This window comes from Neopelma chrysocephalum, unplaced genomic scaffold, assembly GCF_003984885.1.
Source record: "Neopelma chrysocephalum unplaced genomic scaffold, ASM398488v2 Primary Assembly neopelma1_24, whole genome shotgun sequence".
In the NCBI taxonomy this organism is placed as follows: Eukaryota; Metazoa; Chordata; class Aves; order Passeriformes; family Pipridae; genus Neopelma; species Neopelma chrysocephalum.
Genome location: NW_020897693.1, coordinates 27,898,792 through 27,916,473, shown reverse-complemented (window position 1 = coordinate 27,916,473; position 17,682 = coordinate 27,898,792). Strand labels below are relative to the sequence as shown.

The following is a 17,682-nucleotide window of genomic DNA, read 5'->3' as shown; positions in this document are numbered from 1 at the left end:
TCATAAGTCTAGTTGTAACGTAACTAGTACTGAGAAGAAAATTCTTTTTGTTAGCTTTCTACAGCTCTTGTGTTATTCCCCTTAAAGATTTGATTGTCTTTATAGTAACCAGTAGTATACACTGCTTTTCTTCATTGACCAAAAAATTTAACTTTGAAACAACAAAATATCTGTATTTTGCTTTCCTGCAAACTTGTATTAAAGTTATGTTTAACAACCACTGTATTTTTGTGCTTTTGTATTACAAAAATAAACTAAAATCAAAAGTCCTTGAACCAAATCAAAGGTTCCAAAGCACATATTTAAAGCCCTATGAGCTTTGTAGGATAAGTATTCTTTGGAATAAGTCTAGTGTTTAATTGTTGTATAAAGTTCAAGATTTCAGGTACAAATCCAAAAGTTGTTGTAATTTCTATTTCCCAGTTTTGTCAGGGATAGTTGGTAGGACTTCTGCTATTAAAGGGATCATCTTCCATTGTGGAATGTAATTTTACCTTTAAGTCCCTCCATGGCAGCTCTGTCTAAACTTGTTTTAATTTCTCTTCATTTATTTTGATAGAAATCTTCTACATCACTTTTTCAGTGGATGAACAATTAATAAAATGAACAAATCAAATGCCTTTGGTGGTGTTCATCTAGTTCAAGAATGCATAGGACATTAAAAAAAGTCCATTTTTCTGTATCAATAGTATTGTAGGTATACTGCTTAAAAACAAAAGTGGCATGTTTTTTCTTTACACAGCATTGGAGTTTTTCTGGTGTTCAGTAGTTTTCAAAATGAGCTGCAGAGCATATAAGTTCACACATTCCTAAAAACCTTAGCTCTTTTAGATTTGAGAGAACTAGTTCAAATCAGCTATGCTTGTTAGAGAAGAGACAGCATATGAGATCTTGTAGTCATTACACAGGCAAAAAAAGCAGATACATCCAGTTTCAGAAATCTGCAGAGCAGTGACATGGCATTCCATTCAATTTTTTACCAGATATCACAGACTGGAAATGTGAGCTTTGGCTGATACTGCTGGGAAGGAGAGTGCGGCAGGCAGCTGTAATTCCCATCCTGTAAAGGTACTGATGCTTAAAGTCTCTGTAGTCCAAATTGGTACACAAAAATACTAAAATGTTGAATTTGGACCTTAGATCTATATTTCAAAGTTCATTTTCTTCCAACTATTCCTAGGTGTTCTGTGGATACATTTATGATTTTTTGCTTTTTAGATATTAGTAAGGAGAACCTACTCCTTATTTTGGAGTTGCTTGCAGGTTGCTTCCTGAAACACTGTCTGTGGAATGCAGTTCTAGTGTTTTCCTACGGTTTGACTTGAAAAATAGGTTTCTAAAATCAATGATATCCAATTGTTTTAAATTAGGCCATAATTTTATTACATGTACTTGTAAGTTTGGTTGCTCTAAAATTAAGTTTTGGAGCATTGACTTTTCTGCCCCAGAAAATGTAGCTCAATTTTGAGTCTCACTGAGTCTTAAAAAAAAAAAAGTTTTCTGTTTTTAATGTGATTCTTTAAAGTGCAATGTTTCTGAAAGTTATTTTAGTGCAGGGTGGGCTGCAGACAGTTGTTCCAGTGCACTCATTGACCGTATCTTACCAGCATCAGGTTTGTCTGCAGTACAAAAACTAAATTCATTTGTGAAATAAGATTTTTTTTTTTTTTTGTGGTATGTCCTAAAGGAATCATAAAGCCTAGAGAGTAACTGACATTAACGTGACTCCATGTACTGTAAAACCCATTCCGTTTTATATATTTTCAGGGAGTATGGAGTGGCACAGGAAGGAAATGGCATATCGCTGGAAAGTTGCTCTAATTCAGCACAGGATTCTTGTGAGAAATTACTTCTAATATTACATCATCCTATTCTGTTTTTCACAGTTGACAGTCTAATTTCTTCATTTTTTTATGCCACTTTTGTTCATATCAGTAACCACATTAAAATACATTTAGCAGATTAAATAGGCTCTCATCAGTGTTAGTAGTGCACATCTGATAGCGTGACAGTTTAGTACTATATGTTTTGCCATATTGCATTATATGAAGGCTCATGAGTTTGTTAATAAAATTATTTTTCCTATTTAATAAGGCTTGCTATTTTTTAAAATTACATTTCATTGGCTTACATGAGATTCAACAAACAATAAGTCTTAGCTGCGTCCACTCTACTATTTCTGACAATAATATAAGCAGCACTTTAGTAGGGGAACAGTGAAAAATGAAAAAATGAAAAAAAAGGCAATTAAATAGTTACTTCAATTATATAACAAAATTTTTAAATTTCTATTAATTTTTCTTTTGCTTTAGCTTGCCATCTTTATCTAATTTATGATTGTCTGTAGCTCAAAGGAAAGTACTTTTCTATTTTCCTGTTTTATAATGTCAAAGAGCCCAAAAGATTTTTTTCTTTTTCATTTTTATAGGTATTAACTTAAGGTCAGGAGTGACACTAACAAAATTTGTATTTTCAGGTATAATAGTAATTTTATTCTGTAAAACTACCAGAAGTGTAAAAAATTACTAAGATTAGATTTTCATCATAGATTTAGAAAAATATATACATAACAAAAAGATTATCTTCTAATTAGGGAACTGTTTTATACTTCTGCTTTTGGGGTGATTTAGGTAGTTAGCATTTGTAGATGATTCATTAATTAAGATGAGCATGAAAAACTGTGGCCAGCTTTAAAACCTTGTATTGAATTCTCTCTGCCAAATCATAAATGTAATGTCAGATGGAAGATACCAAAGCATTTTTTTCTCCTACCTGCAGTCCCCAGAAGAGGTCTTTTTCTATGTATTATTTTGTGTTTGGCAAGCATAAGCCTGTAGTTTCTCTGGATTTTTAATGCATTTTTTACAAAGCAATCCCATATACCCAGCTGGGTATATGGTATGTATCAATATTGAGTTAGTTGTATCTTCCTTTTGTTTGAAGCTCATTCATTCCAGCTTTTGTTCTATTAGTTAGTGGTTTCCTCTTGTTAAAAATGTATGACTACTATTTTGTTCCCTTCCTCTGTTCTTCCTGAACCACATATGTATGCAATTTTTTCACACTCATCTCAGTTACTGAGTATAGCTCTGTAGTCATTATCAACTACAAGAAACTGTCATCCATTTGTGACTTTGTCTTCATATATCTCATTATTTGGTAGGTTGCCTGCCATCGTCTCACTTTAGTCTGTGTGCCAGAGATTTACTTCCTAATATTCTTTATTGATATACATAGTCTTACAAACAGATTTGGTCAGGAGTGTATTTTTTTGTTACTTGCAATGATGCACATATCTAGTTTTCCTGTTTGTGATTCCTAGGACATCTTGTCTTGACTGTGCTCATCTTATAGATACTCTACGTAGAACTTAAGTAATTTGAAATCTGATCTCAGTTCTCTTCACAGACACTTCCTTCTTATTCATTTTTGGTTACTGTGGACAACCTACCCTTTCTTTTCAAGACTATAATTTCTATGTCAATTTGCACAGCCAATCTATGACATTCCAGATTGCATGCATCTAAATTTTTCTCTTTGTTTGTGAAAACCTTCAAACGCTTGTTCTTCTTTACAGGTTACCAAAGTCTTATCTAGTCCTTAACTTTCATTTCTTCAAAAAGCCACTTTCAAAGTCATTTGACTAAGAACTTTCTCTGATCATACCACTTGAATTTAATTGCTTTCTAATTCTATATCTTGTCTAATGCAAAATATTGTCCCTGCTCATCCGTTTTCTATACTTGAACTCCTTTTCCTAGAAGGAATTTTTTTATATTTAGCTCACAGCCTTTGTTAATGACTATAATTGCCAAAAATTATGTGTGATCCCTTGCGTGAAGAAAGCTCTTCTTAAAAACATTTGAGCTTTTGTATCCCTTGCAATCCTGTTCTTAGAATCTGCCTTGATTGTGAAGTTATAAATGCCAAAGACTACAGCTGGACAGATGCTGTACTTTATGGATTATGGGTTAATGACACTTTCCCTTTCCTGATTTTAAAGAGTAATCTGTACAAAATTAAGAACAAATGAAAATTAAAATATCTCCATAGTTTCTGTCGTTATGTATATGTATTCACTTTTGCTTTAAACACTGATACTTTTCTCCTATTGCTTTAAACATTTTGTTCCATCTCTTTTTCTTCTAGAGTATAGGTCAACATGTTTCCATTAGTATCTGCTGCCATCATGTTCAGTTGTGAGGGAAGAGGAAAGAATCTTGATATGAATATCAGCAGCTATTTATAAAATCAACATTAAGCTAGAATAAACTTCTTAAACTCATCAGTAAAACTGAAGGATGAAAATTTTAATGCAAAAAGATACTGGTTTTTTGCCATTTGCAGAATTCTTTTCCTGTTACTCTAATTGTGTATAAGATTTAGTAAAAAGGATTACTTGATGTATGTACATTAAATATTGTTATAGTGTGGTTGTGTAATAGAATGTTTAAGTGCACAGAAATCACATGTTATTTTACATTACTTTTCTAAGGTGTTGTTGATTACGTACAAAAAGTATGCTACTCTTTTGAATGCTATGCTTTGTGGATTTTGAATTTGGTGCATTTCACCTTTGTAGCATTAACTGCCATGTAATTAAATTGTGAAAATAGCTGTTCAGCACATAGCATCCGATGCTTACTCTTCTTCTCTATAATAGATGAAAATTCTCACATGCAAATGTTTTGGTTTTACGTTTGTTTAGTGTATAAGTCATGTTAATAATACTTCAGATTTAGTGCGGAAACACATCTATATCTGAATATCAGGTATATACATGTAGTTGCTGTTTTATAGTTTTATATATTAAAATTTAGTTTGCAAAGTCATGGTATTTTTATTTTTTAGTATTATATATTCTTTACTATATTTTTAGAAATGTAGAAACTTGGACTTTTCATAGTGTTGAAGTGTTTCAAAATACAGTACCCTCTTTTTCCTGCTGCTATGTGACATAATATTTGTTTTATGCTGATTTAATGTCTTCCTTGAGAATACTTTCAAGGACATCTTTGATTAGATTGATCAGACTTAATGAATATGTATATGTATTGGACTAAATTGTAGACTGCATTTAAAAATAAACTGTCCTATGTGTACCACATTATAGTAGATGGCATTGAAAGAATATGGCTATCTATTCTGAATGTGAGATCAAGTAACTTTAGTTGAAGTTTATTTTAAAATACTTTTAAGTTTATTTAAAAATATTTTTTGCATTCAATGCCAGTTAAAAATTGAAAGCTCTATATGTTGAAAAGATGAACTTCCTGAAGAAAGGCCTGGACATTAGGGGACAGATGTTTTTAATAGGAGTTAAATAAAATGTGGCTGTCTGCTCTGTGAATTTGTTGCTAGTTAGAGGATGGTACACATAGAAATGTCTTAGAAGGAACATTCAGCTCTTAGATAGTACCTTAGTAGATTAAGAACTTTTCTAACAGTCTATCTGGTGCAATGTAAGATGCTAGTCATATGTGTTTAACTGGCAATCATTTTAGTTTAACTGAAAGAGTTCTTCCTTTCTAATACCTTTGTTCATCCCACTTTAAAACATTTGAAGTACTAGGGAGCACTATGTTGACAGATGGCATTGTGAAATGACTTTATCAGATTTCCGTAGAGGCTCTGTTTTTTGAAGTTGGTTTTCTACCTTTCATTCTTGAAAACCAAGTATGACTTTAAAGACTCAATTGTTAAAAAGAAAGAAAGAAAAAAAGTCCTAGCTAAATTAAGGCTTATATACAAATTATGGATTAACTGATTATAAAGGGTCCTTTTTTTTTTAACTAATTCTGCTCTGAACAATATTTCTACAACTTCCAATAAGGCTTAATTTATTGATGTTTATTGAGCAAGTCTTTTCAGGATGACCAGGCTAGAATGATTTCTTAGCTTACTATTGCTTCAGGACTGACAGAAATAAGAGATAGCAAAAGTTTTTTTTATTGAATCACTTGTTAAAGATCCACAACACAGAAATCATACCTGCTTTGTGGACACAAAATTTACTCCAGTGTGAAGTCTTGCTGTGAATATAGTTTAAGCAGATATTAAAACTTGAAATGAAAAATGAAGATGCCAGTTGGTCAAGAACAACTCCACAGTTGTGAAATGCTCTCTCTGTAAAAATTTTAAAAATTTTGTATTAATAAAACCTCCTAGTATTTTATTATTTTTTCATTAATAAAACATTATTGAATTACTTTTAATTAAGGTATTTTTATTGATTACCGTTTTTGAATTTAGCTTCATTTCTGTTTCGGTTTGCTACAAAATTGGTAACATAAACAGATTTAGAAGATATGTTTCACAAATATTGGTGAACTCAGGTTTTTACAGTAAGCATTTGTGAAATAACAGAAATGTTAATAATAATTTTTAGTTTTACTTAATAATCCCATCCAAAGCTACATAACAAAAATTAAAGTGGTTAACAAATTATATTGTATTTACTTTATAAAAGTCACATCCTAAGGATATTGCTTGTTTTTGTAGGAATTTTAACAGGAGTGAACATGTTTGTTAAGATTATGGAGTTTATAGATTCTTTATTGTATTTAAGTTAATCAATGCAACAGGACCACAGAGAATGAACCAATATGACCCAAAGAAACTTAGAGAGATGTGTGTGAGAAGGAGAAGATTAATTCATAGATAAGAAGGTTAACTACAGGAAAATGCTTTTGAAGGAGTTGGCAACATGAGGTTTATCATTTTTAGCAAATGATTTAAACCTAAGATGCCTGCAATTGCTAATATAAACCAGACTAATGTTTTTATCATTATGTAATGCTAGATGGATGTATTTTGTAAAGATGACAAAATTGGATAATAAAAGGTTCATAAGCTATTGAAAGATATTGAAAATATAGAAACTACTGATTTTCTACAAACTATTGTAAATTATCTCAAAGATTTGTTATAACTAGGAATTAGACTAGGAATGAGTATTTCCATGAAAAATTTTATCAAATCTTCTCAACTTTAAAATGGAAATGTTGTTTTAGAATGTTCTGTAATTGATGTAAAAATTGTGGGGTTTTTTTGTGGGTTTTTTTGTTTGTTTTTTTTTGGTACTTTGGTAAATTAGTAGCTGTAAATAGAATAGAGTATTTTAAATGGTATTAGCAGTGCATTTATATAACTTAATTTTGTGCAGGCTTTTTTTATGACATTGAGATTTTCTTTCAAGGACAGTGTGCTTGATATAAACATTACTGAAAAATTACTTCTAAGTATGTATAAATAACTGTCATTTATGGAGTTCATATTTTTACTGTAACTGTTTTACAGAACATTGCTTTTACATTCATGTACTTACTTTGTAGTCATTAAACTGAATATTTAATACATTTAAAAGTCTTTTTACACATTTATTTAACTTCAAGCAGTTATAGAAAATTACGTTTTGTGTACTCATATTTTGTGAAAGTGTAGTTATGTTAGCCTATCTGCTAACATGGCATGGACTTTTAAAAATTTTCATTGTTTCATTAAAAATTGTAGCCTTTTTTGTTTTCTTGAAGTATTAAATGTATTTATATTTTACAATACATTGCCATAGGTAGAACTTTCTTCATGTTCACAGTAGCTTCAAAAATTCTTGGTAGTCAACTGAGAAGAATCTGTCTGTACTGTGTGAGTGGAATAACACTTGGGTTCTCTGTATGCATACTTTACATTCTCTGTCATCTGTTACAGAGTTATGTCTTGATTCCTCAATTCTATCTTCTTGTGTAATGACTTAGAAGACATAATGTCTGTCCTGATCAATTTTGCAATGACCTTATACTGATTAATGAAATCTGACGTTCAGAATAATTATCCCTTAAATTACACTTCATATATTGAATAATTTTTTTAACACTAAGTCTGACAATGTGTAAAATACAAATTGTATTTCAATAATAGCTTACTCAATTAATGATTGCTGCTTTCCTAAGCCATAGATGAGGAAAAACCTTCATGTTCAGGAGGGACAGTACTACATGTTGAACTTGAATGTCTGTATTGCATATGTGTCAATAAAGGTATATATATATGCAGATTGTGTTCTGCTGAAATCTCTGATTAAGGTCTTCTGCATTAGTATGACTTTTTGAAGATTTTCATCCTCAGAAATACACGCATTACAAGCCCATTTGTGACAGAGTGAAATGTATACAAAGGTGACAGAAACTCTATATAGTACTGCAAAAGAGCCATCGCATCCTTTAGTTTATTTTTGGACCTTACTCCATGAAACTTTTTGTTCTTGTGTTAGAAGAGAGATTGAATCAGTCCGTTTCCTGTGCCTTCATGATTTTGCAGATATCTGACATTTAGCTCAAGCAATTTCCTGATTTTGAGGAGTGTAAGCTTACATTTATTCTTGTGTTAGAAGCCAACCTGTAGCTTTAACTGTCTCTTCTGAATCTTTTCCATTTGTAATGCTTCATTCAGAGTTCATTCAACGGACTACAGTTGAATACAGTTGAAAACAGTTGAAACATGAAAATCTTTTATGTTGTCATATGCTGTGAAACACTCTTTTCTGGTTTATATTCCTTTCTTAGAAATTCCTAACATTTTATTTTCTCTTTGACTGTTAACACTGAGTCAACATTTTTATGGATATTATAATCCAAAATTCCACACTTCAGTGGGTGAAATAAAGGACATTTTTGAGTCCATTATTTGATGTGTGAAGTTAGAATTGTTTTGTCGCCTTTGAACATCACATTTGTGTACATGGAACATCATTTGCTATTCTTTTACACAGTCACTTCATTCTGAGACCATTCTGTGGTTCTTCACTATGACACATATCCTTATTGCCTAAGAATCATCATCCCAATGACAGAATCTTCAGCACTGACATCTGCTCCCATTGTCAGATCTCTGGCTGCATATGCCTATGTAACACTATATGTGATCTCTCTCCATTGTGCGAATGGATTGTTTACTCTTTCCCTCTTCATTAATTTCTCCATGTAAGGGCATTTATTCTTATTCTGTAGCAGTTTGTTTCCTAATAACCTTTTGGAAAGGACATTTTCAAAAACTGTTTAGAAAGGAGGCAGTAATCTACTGTTACATCATTGAATATTCAATTTTTAGAAAACAGTTTAGAATGTGTGTCCAGAACTGTATGATATATTCTTCATATATCTGCATTGTGGTGCAACTTTTTCTTCTAAAAAGCACCAGTGTGCTACTACTACATAGTATAAAAGTCTGTAGTCAGAAATGGTTTGTATTTTTGTATTTCTTACGTGATTCTTGCCCTATTGCTACACTGCATATTATCTTCAAATCTAACAAAATTTCCTCAGTTTCTACACAGTAATCTTTAATTCTATACTAGAATCATTCCTATAATGTTGCATTTCTTTTTATGATCTCATCCTTCCTGGTTATTATTCTACAAAATTACCTAAGAGGCAATACGGTAAATATAGTTCTGTATAATATCAAAGAAAACTTACATTAAAAAGTTTACCTTTTTTAGTCTCACTACTGAAGAAAAGTAAAGAAATGCCTCTAGATTATATCATAAAGCCTGTAAAATTAGAGCTTTCTTTTGTGCATAAGCGTAAATATTCTTTTTATAGTATCCAATATAGGTAATACAATGATGTTTAAAAATACGTTTTGTAAATCCAGCAAGGCAATGATTGTTATTTTTACTGTTTGCAACTAAATTTATCATAACTTTTTTTAAAATTATCTCCTTTTTTTAATGCTGTATGATTTATTTATTAATACATGCTAATTAGAAAACTTGTCTTGTAGTTCTAATGCTTTTTTATAGCTTTTTATTATGTTACTGTAGCTGTAGCTTATTGAAACTATGCATCTAGACTCTTAAGTATTAAGTTTGTTTACGTTTTGTAATATTGTGTATATATGATGAATTTACCAAAATAAAACTTTGTATTTGGGCAATAGCATACAGTCTAGAACATTCTACTTTTTCTAACATACACCTGCCATGCCAATGTTTCTTTATACTGTCTTTTCACATAGAAGAAATACTTCATTGACGACCAGGTTTTTTAACAGAAAACCTACAATTTATTTATAATCTGTAGTTGCCTTTAAAATAGCTTAGATTCCATGCTTTACCTTGCACTTGTTTACAATGAGTTTTGTCTTTGTTACCTAATTAAATGCCTTTATACTGATACACATCCTTCTTCACAGCACTCTTCTAAAAACCAGAAGATGTCAAAACATTAAACATTAGTCTCGCATAGTCTTCAACCTTATATTTGCACATCTAAAAAAGGAAGATTGATAGCCTGAGTTCCTAGTAATAATCAGTTTCACTTTAACAGATCACATTTGTGTGATCTGTTATGATTTATGAGAAGCTGGTATGATCTATGAGGAGAATCTTTGCACTGTAGATGAGGGAGAGGTTGTATCAGAATATGGCAAGAAAGACTGCTGCAGTGTATTGAAATTCTTTTAGAAAAAGTGGGGATGATGACACAACAAAATCTAGATGCATGCAAGAACAAAATTAAAAACAGTTAAAACAGTTAAAAAACCCCCGTGGACCAGAATTATAGAGTATTTTGGTTTGGGAGGGGTATCAGAAGACCTCTAGCCTAAATTCCTTCTTCAGGTAGGGTCAGCTGTGCAGGCAGACCAGATTACTGATGGCTTTATATCACTGTGCAGCTTCTCTGCAACCTGTTCCAGTGTAAGACAGTCCTCATGATGAAAAGGTTTTACCTTAAGTCTAATTTGAAGTGCTCATTTCAGTGATGTCCGTGATCTGTTGTCCTCTCACCATACATCACTGGAAAGAGTATAAGTCAATCTTCTTGATGACTTTATAGCTACTAAGGAGCTACTTTTGGGTCTTTCTTAAGCTGCCTGTTCTCCAGGCTTGATGAAAGAGGCCATGTTGCCTCAACTTCCCCTTGTAAGGGCAGGTACTCCATAACCTTAACTGTCTTGGCAACACACCGATGAACTTCCTTTAATTTATCAACATCTTAATTGACATGGAGGACCCAAACCCCGACCCAGTACTCTAAAAGCAGTCTAAGAGGTGCCAAATAAAAAGGGATAATCACTTTCATAACTATTCCAGACCTTTCCCTTTGTCAGTATAGTTCATCTGAAGCACAAAGAGCATTGGCTAAGCCAAAAATAGGGCATATTGAAATATTTTTGTTAATTCATAAAGCTAAAATCTGTTGTTTCTAACACTTTAAAAATTAAAGAATCAGGTGTCTACCCAAGATGAATGTCTGTGAATGTCTGTGAGGGAAGTGTCATCACAAAATGTTGGAAGGAAAATTCTAAATGTAAAATGAAAGAGAATACAGGGAAATTTAAAAACTTGTCAATTTTAATAAAACCTGTGTATCCTGTCCAATCAGTGTAGACAAATGCTTGACTATATGCCTTGAACTTCTTGCGCTGTTATTTCTTGTCAGTTCAAATGAGTTCGTAGTTATTTGCGAAGTTGCTGCTTATTTATTGCCATATTAGGCTATACTGGAGAACTAGGATGAAACTGTTGTCCTGGATGTAAAAACTGAGTGAACTCTGACTCATGTTCATAATAGCTGTGGCTGTACCTTCTCTCTCTTTTTTTTTTTTAGTGTGTGTATACATTGAAGAAATAGACCACTTTATTTTAATGCCAGCACCACTACTTCATCTCAAATTCACTGCTATTACTGATATTTCTAGTCCTTCATCCAAGTGTCAGCTCCTGGGTTTTTTTTGGATCTTGTTCTTTCTGTGTGCAGGTAATTCTCAGTGGTATCTACATGCAAAAACTTTTAATGCTTTTACTTTTTCTTATCTACTAGGTCTTTTGGGTATTGTTAGTAATCTATAGAAGAAGCAGACTATCTCTTCTTATGCTTTTATAGCACATAGTGTGGTGGTTTCTTTTCTAAACAGAGGTTCTGGTTGTGAAAATGAGTAGTAATTAATCAGAATTGTTGATTAGCACTGGTGTAACAAAAGGTGTTACCACAGTGGTAGAAGCAGCAAATTAATACATTAGAGGATCATTACAGTGTTTTATGTAGAGATACTCCAGCAACCATAGCTGTATGAATCAGAAAATTGTGATTGCTTTCTGGGAGGGGATGAGGTATCTACAATTTTCATTTAGGAAGAAATTTTAGTCTTGATTTTCATTATTTGATGCTTACCAGAAATATTTGATTTTTACTGTAATTTTTAGTTTTGTGCTGCTCCACAATTTTCTTAAAGAATTCATTGCATCTTTTAGTATCTGTCTGGATACAATAGATGATCACTTTTTTTTCATGTCAACAAAGATTGTCTATTTCATTTATTATATCCAAAGGATGTGTTCAGACTTCAGATGTTCACAAAAACAAATGTCAATGGTGTAGGAGAAAATGCTACAATGATAAGAACTGTAATGAATGAGAACATAATGGTCGTAAGTTTAAAAGCCTTTTTGGGAAGAAAGGAAAGGTTTTCTGTGCCTTCAAATTCATTATTAAATAGGATTATTTTAATTTTTTGATAGCACAGTTTTCAGAAGTCTTAATTTTCACACCAGATGGCATTCCAAAATGGAAAGGAAACCTATAATCCAAAGGAATATGATGCAATGGTAGCACTGGGGGAGAGAATGAATCCATTATGGAGATCTTGTGCATAATTTATGACAGTATTGAATGCCTATTTTAAGACTTAAAGAAAAAAAATACTTACTGTATTGGGGTGATAAAATATAAGGAATTGCCATTGTTCCTGGAGAATAGTAGTAGAGATTCCTAATGAAAGTTCCCAATAAAAGAGTTAAAATAGTCAAGACCACAGAACTTTAAGCTGATTGCTGTATGTATTATTTCATAAAGGCATAACCTGCATACGTGAACCTTCAGAAAGAGGATGTGAACAAAAATAACACCAAGAATTTCAACATCATAGTAAATTGCTGAGATAATCCCCTTTACAGTTATAAAAAGGAAAGGAGGGGTTGGAGAGAGAAAGTCTGTGTCTTTGGCTGTGTCTTTGGCTGTGTCTCTCTGCAAATTTGAGCATGCCTAAGTGTGTCCTTGAGCACTGAAGCATGTGTGGCTCTGCTACTGGAACTGGTGGTTTTTCCTGTGACAGAGCATTCTGTCACCAGCTACCCTTGAACAGTTTTTGGCATGGCTAAGCCTTCAGGACGTTAAAAGAGTTTTATCCAGTAGCCAATTTGAATGTTGCAAATCCTCTCCTTCCTGGCTGGGGTCCCCCGCACAAGAAGGAAATAGACTTGTTGAAGAAAGTCCAGAGCAGGGCCAAAAGATGATTAGAGGGCTGGAACACTTCTCCTATAAGGAAAGGCTGAGAGAGTTGGGGTTCTTCAGCCTCGGGAAGAGAAGGCTCAAGGGTTACCTTGTGCCCTGGAAGTAGTCAAGGCCAGGTTGGATGGGGCTTTGTGTAATGTGTCCTTGCCCATGGCAGGAGGCTTGGAACTAGATGATCTTTAAAGTCCCTTCTGACCCAAACCATTCTATGATTCTTTGTCATCTTACTTTTTTTAACTGAGAACAACTAACTAACAGGGAAGGTTGGTCCTTGACAGATGATCTTACTGACTAAGAATTGTTGTAATTGAGGGTATGGCCTTCATATTTACAAATTCTGTCTAACAGAGATTGTTTTATCTCTATTTATCAGTTCTGAAGAGGGAATAGGTTGGGTATATACGTAGTTAAATTTTTCACTATTCTGTCATCAGATTTATGGGTGGCAGATATGCTAGAAAAAATTTCTCTCCTTAACTTATGTAGTTGTTTCCATGGCTGATAGAATATTTGTTGGCATCTCCTCTTTAATGGAGGAGCATATCAGGTGTGATGCTGAACAAGTCCATGATAGGTTTAGGAACTTTACTGTTCCAGATCTCATGAGCATTTTTATGTTTTGGCTCTCACTGTTGTTAGCAGCTTTGAAAGGTGCTGTTGGTGGTGAGGTACACTGTCTGAATTCTCAAGAGGGTGGTAGTGTTGCTCTATTGTATGAAAACTCGTTCTGATGTCCATAAAAGTTCTACCTGTTTGTTTTAATGTAGTCCAAGTAATAATGTTTACCAGAGCCTATCACAAACTGAAAGAAAATGTTTGTGAACTGAAGTTACACCATCATAAATGTTGGAAATATTCTGGGTTTGTTTCTTGCCTTATGATTATTTTGGTCAAAACAACTTTTCCATAGCCAATCTAACCTGATTTTTCCACTATCTATTTGTCTTTGGAGTGTTTCTTTTCCTGTTTGGTACCTTTGGACTCTAAGGAGTGGAGCCAGTTTGCTAGAGTCCCTGTAAGCGTTTTCTTCTTAGAATTCTGTTGTCACATTTTCAGAGGACTTTTCAACAGTAATTTGCATACTTAAAGTCTGGTTCTGGTGTTTGTTTGGTTTCTTGGTTTGTTTTTGTTTTTTTTTATCCTCAGGAAAATCCTATTGTTATTGTTTATTAAAATCGTCCTTATAGACAGGAAGTTCTCACCTGGGAGCCAGTACGTCTTAAATAATAACTTACTTATCTTGCTCAGTGCTACATAGGATCCTTTTCAAGGTTTATTCCTCAAGTAACAACTTTGATTTTCCATGGAGTTTGGAAACTTACAAATGCACTTTTGAAAAAAATAAAAATCTTACTTTGTTAGAGTAACTTTTGTAATTCAGCAAAATGAAGTTTGTCCTCTTTCTAGTTGCATTGGTGCTTCATAGACAATAACTTTCTACCCTTCAGAAACATCCATACAGGGAAGCTAAATCTATTTTTATATATACGAGACTTGAGAAATGATGGCACTACACGTTCTGTTGTCACTGCTGTTTCTCTCTAAAGAGAAAATGAATGCCACACACTGCTTTCAGTTTTTCGAGTACTCTTTTATTGAAAATGAGCTGGAACAAATCCTCTGCTGGAGCAAATCCTTTGTCAGAACAAATAGTGGGTATGCTGGCATCAGGTGTGTCTTCTGTATTCCCAACATTTTAAAAAACAGCTGAAACAAGATGCAGAATGTCTTCAATCTGCTTGTCCTTTAAGAGGAACTTCAAATCATTCACTACACTACTTGCAACAGTTTGTGAATTTTCCAGTACATGCCATACTGTAATGATATCTGCAATCTCAGTAGTGATTTCCAGACCTCATCTTTACTGGAGACATAACAATTGTGGTAACATTAAACTCATTTGTCTCAGTGAAATCCATGAGCTTCATTTTTCCAATGACTTGACAAACATCAGATTCTGAAACTGAAGAATCATTAGAGCATGTAATCTTCTGAACTTGAGCCCTCCAATACTAAAAATAATATAGACGTAATTTAAAGCTGTACTATATATATATATCACTACTAACAGGAGTTGCTTAGGGACATTCAGTAATTTCTGTCTAGATAAGTTGGATTTTGCATTAAGAAAAAAAAAGACAGGTTCATTTCAGTGGCATGATGACTTCTGAAGTGTAAACATTAGCATGTGGTCAGGGCAAAAGAGATTTGTCACGACTGAAGAAAAAAGCTGTCACAATATTTTTCAGTTCTATAAAAATATTAAATGATACTCTGCTCAAAATTGAAATGGTTTATCATTCATACCTAACCCTTGCTTAGTTTTGAATACCCCAATTCTCCACATATGAACCTTTCACGATGTCCTGTAAAATGCAATATATGTGTATCTTGGCTAGTGTTATATAGTCTCATTTTCTCTTTTTGTGTAGAAATTCCTCTGATGATACATCTAAATAATATTTTTTAAACATTGCCTCCTACCTGGTTTTGAGGGGTAGAGTGTGGAGTATTGTTCTGTAATTTTAGACTCTTTCCTAAATTAATGTTTATACTCAGAATCACACTATTCTATTCTAGTCTAAACCTGTAGTAGGTGAACAAGAAGAGACATACCACCCTATGAGTCTATGTGCTGTGGCAGATGCTTTCTGTAAGCTAAAGCATTATTTTTCTAAGAAAACTTTCTCTCCCCTAAATGCTTTCTCCTGACAGTATTCAGTTTTTAGTGTGGAAATCTGTATAGAACTTGCTACCATTTCTAGTGTGTTGTGTACTAAGAACACTGAATGAGAGATGATATGAAAGAGAATTATGTGATCTGTTTTATCCTGAAACTTAAATGTTGATCTGGACTTTTAGTTTTCAGTGTCCTATGAACACATATCATGTTCTTGTTTCTAAGCAAGAAATGTCTGGTTTACACATTGTAGTGTTTTCATTCCTCTTCAAGGCAGTGAAATATGTTTATTTCAGATTATTTTTTGGTATGTATTTTTATTACTGTGGTAGGTATATCTAGGCAGAGTTCTGGTGAAACAAGGGCTCTAAATTTTTTGTCAGCAACTAGTGCAAGAAAATCCCGGTGAGGTTGTAGAATTGGTGTTTATTGTAAACTACTACTTTAATTTAAAGAAATTTTACTTTGAGATGTCATCTTGAAATTAAGCATAGAACTTTAATTGTATTGAGGACTGAAGGGATTTTTAACTTGAAGGATATGTGCTGCTCATGTATGATTATTCTTTCTTTGCCTTAGGAAAGACACCATTCTTCCGTGGTTTGTAATAAAATGTTTGTGAGTGAGAAACTCATATTTCCAATAGATGGTGATGTTTTCCTATAAAGAAAATTTAGTGCAAAACCAAAACAAATTGTCTAGTGGAAACTAAAAAATTGACTTTAGGGATAATAGTGAGTGTAATAATATTAAAACAGTCTGTTCATATTGCTGTGTTTGCAGTATTGATTTGGTTTTTTAAATGGCTATATTGTCAGCATTGTCGGAGATTAACTACTAAAAGTTAATTGTGTAATTCATTCTGTTTTCCTAACACTGTTTCCTACTTTGTAACAGAGCACTGTAGGTTGTTAGTTTAAACTCTGCCACTCAGCATAGGCTGACCTTAACATTCTTACTGATTTGCTTTTCTGGCTGCTGGCTGCAGTGATTATTTGCGAGCACAATCTCATAGAAGAGAATACTTAAAGAGGAATTTTCTCTGAAAACTTGTATGTTTGATAATGATTTTCTTTCAGATAACATAGTTGGCATTATGTTTTCAGAAAGATTGTTTCTTAAAAGAAGATACCTTAAGACCGTAAAATACCTAGAGAAATGTTTCTAGTAGAATTTTTCTCCACGTTTGTTTGCTTCACTTTTTTCTGAATAATCTTTTTATAAAAACAGAATCAGCTGTTCTTTGATAGCAAAATTAAATGTATTTTTCTGTGTTGAAGATAGTCAGGCTGCAAATTAGTTTGAAAGATAAAGTAATTTGGACTCATGTTTTCCATTCTATCAGTGAAAAGATTTATATTTCTCCATCTTTGGTTATATTCTTAAAAATAATTGTTGGAAATTCTCTGTGTCTACAGCTTTTAGAAGAACTTCAACTAGAATGTATTGTTTTAACTTATAAAAAACCAAACTTTGAGTGGCTTTTATGAATAGTCATTTAATATAATGTTTCATATTTTATGAAACAATATAAATGCTTTTAGATCTATGTTTGTAGCTTTCTTGTAGATCAAAGCACTTGGCATAAGCCAAAACCTGTTAAAATTTGTTTCTGTTTATGGTATAAGTTAAAACTGTGGTTTGACCTAAGTCTGACTTATTGCTTTACTTGGCCCTGCATCAGGCTGATTGTGGCTTTCCATTCCTGTT

The 17,682-nt window shown here is 32.8% G+C and overlaps 1 protein-coding gene across 4 annotated transcripts in view; it reads left to right on the top strand.

Moving 5' to 3' along the window:
• The window catches only part of NOVA1 (NOVA alternative splicing regulator 1), a 143,237-nt gene that overhangs the window by 53,511 nt on the left and 72,044 nt on the right, over positions 1 to 17,682 (top strand). Inside the window, exon 2 of one of the 4 annotated variants that reach the window (XM_027709298.1) lies at positions 984 to 1,068. The exons of the other annotated variants lie outside the window; for them this stretch is intronic. The gene's annotated coding sequence lies outside the window, so the exon portion shown is untranslated. The remainder of the gene's footprint in view (positions 1 to 983; positions 1,069 to 17,682) is intronic. 4 annotated transcript variants of the gene reach the window in all.